The 13,363-nt window shown below is 37.8% G+C and overlaps 1 long non-coding RNA gene and 1 pseudogene across 5 annotated transcripts in view; one reads left to right on the forward strand and one right to left on the reverse strand.

Moving 5' to 3' along the window:
• The window catches only part of LOC143474044 (uncharacterized), a 99,514-nt gene extending 86,315 nt beyond the window's left edge, over positions 1-13,199 (reverse strand). For 2 of the 4 annotated variants that reach the window (XR_013120682.1, XR_013120677.1), the window contains exons 1-2: positions 8,075-8,214; positions 5,818-5,975 (exon numbers count right to left, since the gene is read on the reverse strand). This is a non-coding gene — a long non-coding RNA (uncharacterized LOC143474044). Of the gene's footprint in view, positions 1-5,817; positions 5,976-8,065; positions 8,215-12,535; positions 12,641-12,807; positions 12,841-13,137 lie in introns of those variants that run through there. The other 2 variants (XR_013120678.1, XR_013120679.1) reach the window with 2 other exon arrangements.
• On the forward strand, positions 1,379-12,137 carry LOC143474043 (myosin-7-like; annotated as a pseudogene). The gene is made up of 35 exons (XR_013120673.1): positions 1,379-1,455; positions 1,654-1,866; positions 2,007-2,150; positions 2,236-2,392; positions 2,680-2,707; positions 2,804-3,086; positions 3,325-3,388; positions 3,478-3,576; positions 3,666-3,769; positions 3,904-4,042; positions 4,271-4,389; positions 4,476-4,625; positions 4,708-4,878; positions 4,959-5,448; positions 5,791-5,996; positions 6,250-6,373; positions 6,516-6,652; positions 6,745-7,000; positions 7,080-7,322; positions 7,403-7,579; positions 7,671-7,816; positions 7,922-8,012; positions 8,095-8,484; positions 8,711-8,837; positions 8,925-9,043; positions 9,127-9,323; positions 9,445-9,628; positions 9,845-10,010; positions 10,124-10,248; positions 10,376-10,684; positions 10,790-10,993; positions 11,078-11,374; positions 11,501-11,605; positions 11,787-11,882; positions 11,985-12,137. The product of XR_013120673.1 is annotated as a myosin-7-like (transcript).
• Positions 13,200-13,363: the final 164 nt, after the last annotated feature.

The raw sequence follows: 13,363 nt of genomic DNA on the forward strand, positions 1-13,363 counted from the left end.
ATGTAAGAATATGCTAATTATAGTGCAGTATTTGACAAAAGGAGGCTTGGGTTGCAGCTCTCAGCACGTGGGAAGCAAGTTGTAAGGTACCACTACTTCTTCACCCTTCCTCCAGTGTTATGGTAATCCATGCCCATCAGACAGCTGAGAATGGGACTCCATAAAGAACAAGGGAACCTAGAATAAACTGTCCAACTGCTAACTAAAGTGTTGGAAGAGAGAGAGCAAGGCAGTTGAGATACATAGGGGTCAAGGTAGGCCTGAACTAGCACAAAGGTTCTAAGGTGCAAGATGATTAGTTGCAAAATATGTGACTACATCAATAACAAATTAACAATATAATCAAGCATGTCTTGGGTTAACATTGTTACCTTGACATCAAACATCAAATAACAGGCATCTTCGAAGTCATCATAATGTGATTATTATTATTTGTTTACTATTCCTATGCTATTAATATAAATATTTTGTCTCTTCAGTTTTTGTGTCCATATGATACAAAATTCATAAAATTTATTCTATAATCATTAGAAGATTTTCTATTGTTAGAATCTAGCTAGCTGAAATGATGCATAACCAGCATTTGAAATAGATTTAAAGGCTTAACTTGTTTATTTTGTGACTTTAGATGACATGTGCACGACATTTCTGACACAATGGCTAAAGTTAAAAGAACAGTTAGTCCATTTATCAATAAAAGGTTCAGAGAGAATCATAGTCTACTACTCTCTCATCAGTACCTATGATTTTGTTACCAAGTACACTGTTCAGCTACTGCAGACTTTTATAGATAAGAGCTATAGTCTATGTGGTACCCAATTATGCAACATAAACCCATTAGGAAACCACTATGGTTTAAATATACTCACTGAAAAATGCACAATGAAGTACAAATAAAAGATTGTGTGTAAGAGAGTAGATAAATCTGCTTGTGAACTCTTAAGATTATATAATTTATTCATATTATCTTAAACATGATCTTGCATTACAATAGAAGCAGAAAATAAGAATGAGCAAAAAAAAAAACCAGCTTAGATTTTATTCTAACAATGATGAACAGCTGCTCAGCTATTGCCTTAGATGTTTCTGGTCACTCAAAATGGCCACACAGCTAACCAAATAAGAGTACACCACCATCTCCACCTCCCACATTCTTCAGATTCTACTTCTACTGAGTCCCTATATAAAGGGATGCTAGGAAATGCTGTAACCACATATCTCATTCCAACTCAAGGTAAGCCATTGTGCTTAAAACTTTAATGTTAGTGATCTAGCTACATACACAAGAGAAGGGTATGATCTACGAAATTGTCCAAAAAAGATAAGAAGAATAAGATTTCTTGCAAAATTTAACACTCTCTTAAAAATAGACTATGGATGAAAATACTTTTTTTTCCTATCTTTGACAGGTCTAGCACACTATATTTCACCTGGGTACTCAACACAGAAACACATGTAAGCTTACTGTTTCTCTATATAACAACATTTAGTCACAATGTGTTTTATATGTGTCATGTTCATGGAAATTCATGCATTTATAGGAGGTTCTGGTGAGACAGAAATAGAGAGCAGTTTGAACTGGGATTCAATGATCTGTTTACTATTATATTACAATGATGACATTCAAGTTTCAACTGCTGAATGTGTCTTTAGTCCTCTTGAAAGATGGGAGATGCTGCAATGGCGGAGTTTGGGGCAGCTGCCTCTTTCCTGCGGAAGTCAGACAAGGAGCGTCTAGAGGCCCAAACTCGCCCCTTTGACATGAAGAAGGAATGCTTTGTTCCTGATCCTGAAGTTGAGTATGTCAAAGCCTCCGTTATCAGCAGAGATGGTGACAAAGTTACTGTTGACACTGAGCATGGAAAGGTAAGGGCTTTACGGGTAACTTAATGGCATGATTAAATGATTCAGTACAGTCAATGTACTGATTTTCTTATGGGGATTATAATTTTTAAGGTGGATTATAGTGCAAAATGTGAAATATGTTTTGCTCATTTCGTCCATAGATGGTCACTGTCAAGGAAGCTGATATTCTTCCTCAAAACCCACCAAAGTTTGATAAAATTGAGGACATGGCGATGTTCACCTTCCTGCATGAGCCTGCTGTGCTGTTTAACCTCAAAGAGCGTTACGCAGCCTGGATGATCTATGTGAGTTAGACATGTGCAGTCCTCCACCTATACAATTATCCTGTATGGATGTGAAAATAGTAACCCTGGTTTTCTGTCTACACAGACCTACTCTGGCCTCTTCTGTGTAACTGTCAACCCCTACAAGTGGCTGCCAGTGTACAACCAAGAAGTTGTACTTGCCTACAGGGGCAAGAAGAGGAGTGAAGCTCCTCCTCACATCTTCTCCATCTCTGATAACGCCTATCAGTACATGCTTGCAGGTATTTGTTAAACTATTCAGCACAAAACAAACACAATCTGGGATCCAAAGGGGAGCCTCAGCCATAATTTTCATATATATCTCGACAAAATGTATTTGGGGAAAGTATTGTATTTTGTTTTAACTTGTATATGTAGACAGATGTTAAATACAAGAAACTGCAAGTTTCATTCTGAAACCTATATCAGAAAAGATAGGTAACTTTACTAAATGATTTTACTGTTTGTTTATTCATAAACTATACATTTATTGAGGTGTTAGCTGATTTTAAAACGTATTTTCTTTCAGATAGGGAAAACCAGTCTATTCTCATCACGTAAGTTCGTGTTTTATTATATTATAATTAGCTATACTGTATCTGTTGCATAGTTACCAACAGCTTCATTTTCCCAAACAATATCTCTGTATTTAGTGGAGAATCTGGTGCAGGGAAGACTGTGAACACAAAGAGAGTCATTCAGTACTTTGCCAGCATTGCTGCTGGTGGTATCAAGAAGGATAACAATGACAAGAAGGTTGGAAAATAATAGCTTTTCTGATCAAAATATGGACAAAGACACCAATATTGGTTTTACCATATAACAAACATGTTTTGTTCCCAGGGAACTCTGGAGGATCAAATCATTCAGTGTAACCCTGCTTTGGAGGCTTTTGGTAACGCCAAGACCATCAGAAACGATAATTCCTCTCGTTTTGTGAGTGTCTGTTATTTCTGAAGTTTTTTTGGAGCCAATCTCCAGCATAGTGATCAAAGTCAGGATTATAGCCTACCACTAACCACTTAGTCTAGATCCACTCTCTGTGGTTCCTCCCATTTGGACTTAGGGCTGTCCAGCTCATTTGCCTGCAAATGTTCCTCTGTATGACACTAGTATATAAATGTGTTAATGTTCTGTGCAATTTGTAAATTGCTGAAAATTTTGTTTCCAACAGGGCAAGTTTATACGAATCCATTTTGGTGCCACTGGCAAGCTTGCCTCTGCAGATATTGAGACTTGTGAGTACATTCCTTTATTCAACAACAACAAAAAAGAAAATCTCCCAATCCCAAAAGTTTTAAATATTTAATTTTTCTTGGCAAAACAGATCTGCTAGAGAAATCCCGTGTGACTTTCCAGCTCAAGGCTGAGAGAGACTACCACATCTTCTACCAGATACTGTCTCAGAAGAAACCTGAGCTACTAGGTAATTGTTTATGTTCTCATTAATGCATTTCAAGAAATAAACATAATGACAAAAATGTTACAATAAAAAAAAATGCTTCTGTATTTCAGAAATGCTGCTTATTACTGCTAATCCTTATGACTACGCCTACATCTCCCAAGGAGAGACACAAGTAGCATCTATTAATGATGCAGAAGAGCTGATGGCTACTGATGTATGTAACAAAATTATATATACAATAACTAGGAACTTTTCATTGCAATAATTTTATCTTGAATTACTAAGGATAAGTACATTACAGTGCAGCAATGTAAAATACCTATATTTGATAAACACTGTGCTATCTAGGAAGCCTTTGATGTGCTGGGCTTCACCCAAGAGGAGAAGAACAGTATCTATAAACTGACTGGTGCCATCATGCACTATGGAAACATGAGGTTCAAGCAGAAGCAGAGAGAGGAGCAGGCTGAGGCTGATGGCACTGAAGGTCAGTTCAAACTCAATATTCAGCCATATTTATATTAAAATAAAAAACATTCACTCGCTTTGTTAAAGTGATTAATTTTCAGCTGAACTTATTCAGAGACTAGATAGTATACACAAAACACAATGGAATTTCATGAAAGGATGTTCTGTACCTATGAGTATAGCATAGCTGTGACAGTATAAATTAAGTGGGAACATGCAGTAATAATGTATATGTCTATATATTCAGATGCTGACAAATCAGCTTATCTGATGGGCCTGAACTCAGCTGATCTCATCAAGGCTCTGTGTCACCCCAGGGTCAAAGTAGGAAATGAGTGGGTCACCAAAGGACAGAATGTCCAGCAGGTGAAAAATATTTTTATATAAAATAAAAATATAAGGTTCTGGAAAAAAAGACATTGCTATAACAAATAATTTATGTCTTCCATCAGGTATATTATGCAATTGGTGCCCTGTCGAAATCAGTATATGAGAAGATGTTCCTTTGGATGGTTGTGAGAATCAACCAGTCTTTGGACACCAAGCAGCCTCGCCAGTACTTCATTGGAGTATTAGATATTGCTGGCTTTGAGATCTTTGATGTAAGTTATTTTGCTGTCTTAAGTAAATGGCTTCCAGTGGTCATACTTCAGCTCTGCTAATGACACTGAATGTCTGTTCCAGTTTAACACATTTGAGCAGCTGTGTATCAACTTCACTAATGAGAAGTTGCAACAGTTCTTCAACCATCACATGTTTGTGTTGGAGCAAGAGGAGTACAAGAAGGAGGGTATTGAGTGGACATTCATTGACTTTGGCATGGACTTGCAGGCCTGTATTGATCTCATTGAAAAGGTGGGTTCAAATGTGAATTCTGAGGCATGAAGTTTGAGCAAATATTTTGAACTGAAAATAACCCATATCTATCTCTGTAGCCCATGGGTATCATGTCCATCCTCGAAGAGGAATGTATGTTCCCAAAGGCCACTGATACAACATTCAAAGCTAAGCTTTATGATAATCACTTGGGAAAATCTGGCAATTTCCAAAAGCCCAGGATTATAAAGGGCAAAGCAGATGCTCACTTCTCCCTAATTCACTATGCTGGTACTGTTGACTACAACATCAACAACTGGCTGGTGAAGAACAAGGATCCCCTCAATGAGACAGTTGTGGGGCTGTACCAGAAGTCCACCATGAAACTATTATCTAACCTGTTTGCAAATTATGCTAGTGCTGACTCAGGTATGTGGATTCAGCTGCATGATGAATGTCTTAATGCATATGAGGATAATATACTGATCTTAAGTTCTGATTCTTGCATAACTCTGGTTTATTCTCATTATAGCTGAAGGAACTGGTGGAAAAGCCAAGGAAAAGAAGAAAAAGGGATCTTCTTTCCAGACTGTGTCTGCTCTTCACAGGGTAAGATTAAGGAGTTAGTAAGCCTTTTATGAAGCATTTGTATAAAAACGATGTAATCCAGGGTTAGTGTAGAATGAGCATATAGATTAATGTTGTATTTATAAAGCTACATTGTTTTGCCATTTTAGAGATATCACTGTGCGTACATAAATAGTCAAAAATGACTTTACATAATGAGCTCAGAAACATTATGAAGTGGCACCATAGTTTTGTTCTTAAATGCACAGATTTGGTTTTGTCAAGATTTTCTCATTCCTATTTCAGCTTACTTCAATGCAATTCTAAATTATATAGATATAGCTAAAGCCTATCTACATTATGCTCTATATGTTCTATCATTAGGAGAACTTGAATAAGCTGATGACCAACCTGAGATCAACTCATCCCCACTTTGTGCGCTGTATCATCCCCAATGAGACCAAGACTCCTGGGGCCATGGAAAATCCTCTTGTCATGCACCAGCTACGCTGTAATGGTGTGCTGGAGGGCATCAGAATCTGCAGAAAGGGCTTCCCCAACAGGATCCTCTATGGAGATTTCAAACAGAGGTGTGGTTAGGTTACCTAAAATACAGTTTTTATTGAGCAGTAATTTTGAAATCCTATCATCTTACTCAATATACAGTTTAGAAGATGACAGAAAATTATTACAGAAAATAATAACTTTTGTCCCAACTGAAAAAAAAAGAAATCTGACGTAAAAGGGCAATGAAAAATGTTAGTGTTCTTTTAGTACTAAATCATCAAAGGGATAACATCAACAAAGTTACAAACCAAAAATGTTTTTATCTAATTATCACAGATACCGCATCTTGAATCCTTCTGCCATCCCTGAAGGGCAGTTTATTGACAGTAGAAAGGGAGCAGAAAAACTTTTGGGGTCTCTGGACATTGACCACAACCAGTACAAGTTTGGGCACACTAAGGTATTGCTTTGAAATGAACAAACACACAAAAACAAATGAGTCTCCAAACAATTAACAAATTATGACATTTTCTCTAAAGCATTTAGATTACTTGTGCATATAAATAATCTTTTTATTAATATTACTTAAATATTACTTAAAGGTGTTCTTCAAGGCTGGACTCTTGGGTACTCTAGAGGAGATGCGAGATGATCGCCTTGCTCTCATCATCACTAGTATTCAGGCCCGGTCACGTGGTCTTCTCTCAAGAATTGAGTTCCAGAAGATTGTTGAGCGGCGGTAATTATGTTCTTCAATTCATAACAATAATATATTTTGTATTAGTAATAGATTTTAAAAAAGGTCTTAACATTTGTTGTGTCACCCTGTAGAGATGCCTTGCTTGTGATCCAGTGGAATGTTCGTGCATTCATGGGTGTCAAGAATTGGCCTTGGATGAAGCTCTACTTCAAGATTAAACCACTTCTACGGTCAGCTGAAGCTGAGAAGGAGATGGCCAACATGAAGGAAGAATTCCTAAAGCTAAAAGAGGCTTATGCTAAATCCGAGGCCCGCAGGAAGGAGCTTGAAGAGAAAATGGTCACGCTTCTCCAAGAGAAAAATGACCTGCAGCTCCAAGTCCAGGCTGTGAGTTAATGTTATATTTCACATATTAAAAAGTATATATATCACAGAATGATCTAATTCATCATGAATACCTTCCCAGGAGCAAGACAATCTTTGTGATGCTGAGGAGCGATGTGAAGGTTTAATTAAGAACAAGATCCAACTTGAAGCTAAATGCAAAGAGCTGCTTGAGAGACTGGAGGATGAAGAAGAAATGAATGCAGAGTTAGTTGCAAAAAAGAGAAAACTGGAGGATGAATGCTCTGAACTTAAGAAGGACATTGATGATCTTGAGCTAACCTTAGCCAAAGTGGAGAAGGAGAAACATGCCACAGAGAACAAGGTGTGATCTTCTAATCAATATTGGCATGCTTATTGGATTGATTTGTACAAAGCTTAGCTTATTCTCTATATTTTTGCCAGGTAAAAAACATGACAGAAGAAATGGCGGCCCTGGATGAAATCATTGCTAAATTGACCAAGGAGAAAAAAGCTTTGCAAGAGGCCCATCAGCAAACACTTGATGATCTTCAGAGTGAAGAGGACAAAGTCAACACTCTGACCAAAGCTAAAGCCAAGCTGGAACAGCAAGTTGATGATGTCAGTGTCAACAATTCCATATTTATGAATACAAGACCACTGCTTGTCACATTCAATTAAATTATTATTTATATTAATATTTCCTGTGCAGCTTGAGGGGTCCCTGGAACAAGAAAAGAAAATTCGTATGGACCTTGAAAGGGCTAAGAGAAAGCTTGAGGGAGATTTAAAACTGACCCAAGAGAATGTCATGGACCTAGAAAATGACAAACAACAGCTAGAGGAGAGGCTGAAAAAGTAGGTTTCTAATAAAATAATCAGCAAAAATGTAATATTAAAATCACCATTTAATATAATTAATATATAATATAATTAACCATTTAATGCTGTTCAAAAACGCAGGAAAGATTTTGAGATGAACCAACTTAACAGCAAGATTGAGGATGAGCAAGCTATGGCAGCCCAGCTTCATAAGAAACTAAAGGAGCTGCAGGTAATCTGCTGTCTCATTTGATTCACATGTTAGAATGATTTATTTGGATTTACCTCACTTACTTCAGTACCTTGAACTCTAGGCCCGTATTGAGGAGCTTGAGGAAGAACTGGAGGCAGAGAGAGCTGCTCGTGCCAAGGTTGAGAAACAGAGAGCAGACTTGGCCAGAGAACTGGAGGAGATCAGTGAGAGACTGGAGGAGGCTGGTGGTGCCACGGCTGCACAGATTGAAATGAACAAAAAGAGAGAAGCTGAGTTCCAGAAACTACGCAGAGACCTTGAAGAGGCCACTCTGCAACATGAGGCCACTGCTGCAACTCTGAGGAAGAAACATGCTGACAGTGTGGCTGACCTTGGGGAGCAGATAGACAACCTACAGAGAGTCAAGCAGAAGCTTGAAAAAGAGAAGAGTGAACTGAGACTGGAGCTGGATGATGTTGTCTCCAACATGGAACACATTGTCAAGGCCAAAGTATGCACTTTATTGCTTTTTGGATTTTATTTTCTTCGTAACTGTTTACAATGTCTAATAGCCAATATAGCTATCAATCCTAATAACAAAGGGAGAATGCTAATACATAATCCCCATAAATGGTATTTTGTAAATCGTATCGTCTTTGCTTATTAGCTTTTTTTTATATACATTCCATGTTTCTTCACATATTTATTGTTTACCTAATGTCTAATCTCTATCCTAGACAAACCTGGAAAAAATTAGCAGAACGCTGGAGGACCAGATGAGTGAATACAGGACTAAATTTGAGGAAGGACAACGCAGCATCAATGACTTCAGCATGCAAAAAGCTAAACTGCAAACTGAAAACGGTAAAATCTTAGATAAAGTATGGGATGTGTGCTAGGTATAATTTTGTCTACTATAATATCATGTTAATTAGTACATTTGTAATCAAGGTGAACTTGCAAGGCAGTTGGAAGAGAAGGATTCCTTGGTATCTCAGCTGACCAGAGGCAAGCAGTCTTATACCCAACAGATTGAGGATCTCAAAAGACAACTTGAAGAAGAAGTGAAGGTATTTCTACAATGTGTGCTTTCAAATATTTTTATATTCTGGCTAATTGCCAGATTCATTTTGATCAATTAATTTTCTTCCAGGCTAAAAATGCCTTGGCCCATGCAGTGCAGTCTTCTCGCCATGACGCTGATCTGTTAAGAGAACAGTATGAGGAGGAGCAGGAGGCCAAGGCTGAGCTGCAGCGCAGTCTGTCCAAGGCGAATTCTGAGGTGGCTCAGTGGAGAACCAAGTATGAAACTGATGCCATCCAGAGGACAGAAGAGCTAGAGGAGGCAAAGTAAGAAATAAAAAAAAAACAACAACAAATTTTCAGTTTTTCATCTATGATGTAGACTTCAGAAGGCAGCATAAAGAATTTCGAGTTTTATTGTAGAGATTTTCTAATTTTCTGAATGCAGGAAGAAACTTGCTCAGCGCCTACAGGATGCAGAGGAAGCTGTGGAAGCTGTCAATGCCAAATGCTCTTCTCTGGAGAAGACCAAGCACAGACTCCAGAATGAGATTGAAGATCTCATGGTTGATGTGGAAAGATCCAATGCTGCTGCTGCAGTTCTGGATAAGAAACAAAGAAACTTTGACAAGGTAACAATGTGCTAGTAACACCTTGCTGGTTTAACCATGCTACAAACCTACCATCTATTTGTAAACAGACAGCTTTGTTAATGTATTTTTTATAATACCAACATGCACAGGATAAATGTACATCACAAATAACTTTTCGCAAGCTCCGTCAAGTACCACAATACCTTTCCCAAATCAAAACTATATAACTAATTTCAAATTGTTTGTATAATATAGATTCTTGCTGAGTGGAAGCAAAAATATGAGGAGTCTCAGAGTGAGCTAGAGAGCTCCCAAAAAGAGGCTAGATCTCTAAGCACTGAGCTGTTCAAACTGAAGAACTCCTATGAGGAATGCTTGGATCATCTGGAGACCATGAAAAGGGAGAACAAGAACCTCCAAGGTAACATTTGTACATTACAAATGTACATAACAAGGTACATTTGTGTGACATCTCAACAAATACTACTTGTTCTACAAATAACATACTAATCAGCAGTACGGTTTATTAAACAGAGGAGATTTCTGACCTCACTGAGCAAATTGGTGAGAGTGGGAAAAGCATTCATGAACTTGAGAAGATCCGAAAACAGCTAGAACAAGAAAAGGCTGAAATTCAGTCTGCACTGGAAGAAGCTGAGGTATCACTAAAAGCTTTATATTTTCCGATCTCAGCATACTGATATACGTTATAGACATATAGAAATGTCCTCACTGGAATCATCTACTGAATTAAAGTCATGAAAATTTGACATCTTCATTTCATAGGCCTCCCTTGAGCATGAAGAAGGAAAGATCTTAAGGGCTCAGCTGGAGTTCAATCAAGTCAAGGCTGATATAGAGCGTAAGCTGGCTGAGAAGGATGAAGAAATGGAGCAGGCCAAGAGAAACCAACAAAGAATGGTGGACACCCTGCAAAGCTCTCTAGAGTCTGAGACTCGCAGCAGAAATGAAGCCCTCAGAATTAAGAAGAAAATGGAGGGAGACCTAAATGAGATGGAGATCCAGCTCAGCCAGGCTAACAGGCAGGCAGCAGAGGCCCAAAAACAACTCAAGTGTCTCCATGGACATATGAAGGTATAAACGCCTGAAAACAGTGATATAAAAGAAAGGTACTAAATACTGGTACTTTTTCTTTTCCAACTATAAATATTTGCTTTACTTTGGACTTTTACTTTGAAGGACACTCAACTACACCTGGATGATGCTCTCCGTGCTAACGATGACCTCAAAGAGAACATTGCTATTGTGGAGAGGCGCAACAATCTACTGCAGACTGAACTGGATGAGTTGAGGTCTCTGGTGGAGCAGACTGAGAGAGGCCGGAAACTGGCTGAGCAAGAACTGCTGGATGTGACTGAAAGGGTTCAGCTATTGCACTCTCAGGTACTATATAAATTTCTCCTTTTGTGAAACAAGGCAGTTTATTACAGAAATAGTTAAAGTGTTTCTGTAATATGCTATTTATAGAACACCAGCTTGCTAAACCAGAAGAAGAAGCTAGAGGGAGACACTTCCCAGCTTCAGAGTGAGGTAGAAGAGGCTGTCCAAGAGTGCAGGAATGCTGAAGAAAAGGCCAAAAAAGCCATCACTGATGCTGCCATGATGGCAGAGGAGCTGAAGAAGGAGCAGGACACCAGTGCTCACCTGGAACGCATGAAGAAGAACATGGAACAGACTATAAAGGACCTGCAGCACCGTCTGGACGAGGCTGAGCAAATCGCCATGAAGGGGGGCAAGAAACAGGTCCAGAAACTGGAGGCCAGGGTGAGTAACTACAACTGTATAATTGTAATACTACTTTAAAGTACTTTATAAATAGATCATCATGATAAAATGTTTTCATAGGTTAGATTTGAGTATGTTTAATGTATTGTGTTTCTCTCTCTTCAGGTGAGAGAGCTTGAAAATGAGGTAGAGATGGAGCAAAGAAAGTCCAGTGACTGTGTGAAAGGTATTCGTAAATATGAGAGACGAATTAAGGAACTCACTTACCAGGTAGGACACTCTTCTTTTTTTTATTAATACTTTTTTATTACTAAACTAGAAATAAATATTCATGATGTAGGTTATGTTTTGAATATCAGAGAGAAATTATTATAGAAATTATTGTAAAAATAAAGTAAATCAAACAAACAAACATTTATTTCTATTTTAACTTAAAACTTGTCTCTGATAGACTGAGGAGGACCGTAAGAATCTGGCACGTTTGCAAGACCTGGTAGACAAATTGCAGCTGAAAGTGAAGTCCTACAAGAGAACTGCAGAGGAGGCTGTAAGTAACAATTGAATCATTCTATAACCCTGTGAGACTTTTCCTTAATTCATAATTTATTGCCTTAATCTTATTTTCTTAAATAAATTCTTTATGTTTTAGGAGGAGCAGGCCAATTCCAATCTGGGCAAGTTCCGCAAGTTGCAGCATGAGCTGGATGAGGCAGAGGAGAGGGCTGATATCGCTGAGAGTCAGGTCAACAAACTGAGGGCCAAGAGTCGTGATATAAGCTCCAAGGTGAGCGGCTTAAATTAAGTAACTGCAATTGAGTGAGAACATTCAGACTTTCGAATGCAAACACCAGGGATTCAGAATCTTTTGAATGCAAACACCACGGATAAATGTAACAAATGTCCTATACTTATGCAAACAGGATGCAGGAACATATGCATCAAAAGATTTTATATAAAATGTTCTCAAATTTCACAAATGCTTTAAAGGTCTTTAGTGATTTAATGATTTGTTAGTAGTTTGCTAGTAGAACCCAAATGGCCCTAATCAACCAACCACATCTGATGTAACTTAATTAAAAACTATAATAAAACAAAAAAGAAATTGGTGTAGTCAATATTTTTTGATAATTAAATTAAATGAACTAGCTCATGTTTACAGCATGCTGAATTAATGCTAATAACTACAAAAATAAATCTTACCTATGACATGTTTACTTTTTGCCTTTTTCTTACAGAAAGGACACGATGAAGAGTGAAGTTCCCACTTGAAACTCCCTCACAACTATGTCTTCATGATTTGTTTGCCTGTAGACAAATAGAATAAAGTCAACCTGCAACTTGACTCTCTCCCATGCTGTTTGCATTGTCAATGAGATGCATAACAGTTTTCATCTATTCACTGTACTATACCCAACTGTTTTAATAACTTGTGGCCTTTATTAGACTCTCAAATGTGTAGTTCATGTCCTTACATTATTTTTAGCGGTCCTGATACAGCTATAGATCTAAAAAGTAAAAATAAATAAATAAATGGGAGAAGTGCAGAAATTATACTTGGCTGAAAGCCAAGAAATTACATTTGAATTAAAGCAGTAAGTGTTAATCCTTTAAAGGTTACATACAAAGCAGTGATGTAAAAGGATTCATGTAATACATAATGTGCATTTCATGTACATTGTATGCCTGTGAGGTGAAATGAGGATCAGTAATGATTTGCCAATCTCAATGTGCCAATCTAATGGTATTTCTGGAGATATGACCTGAGACAATACAGGCCACAGCAGTGGGCTCAAGTGCAATACCTGAGAACGAGACGTGTCAAATAGGGAGAAGCTTGCAGGCAAGAGGTTGTCATCCCATCAAGATACGCCATGTTCACAATGCAAAAGAGATTAAAATAATAAGGCTACCACTATTATTGCTAGAAATACTAATACTACAGTAATACTACTGTAGTATCAGAAATGTCTGCCTAAAAATCATTTATCTCCTCCTTTCTAAGGAGAAAAACACAAGATCACTGTTACA

Source organism: Brachyhypopomus gauderio, chromosome 13 (assembly GCF_052324685.1).
Source record: "Brachyhypopomus gauderio isolate BG-103 chromosome 13, BGAUD_0.2, whole genome shotgun sequence".
Classification (NCBI taxonomy): Eukaryota; Metazoa; Chordata; class Actinopteri; order Gymnotiformes; family Hypopomidae; genus Brachyhypopomus; species Brachyhypopomus gauderio.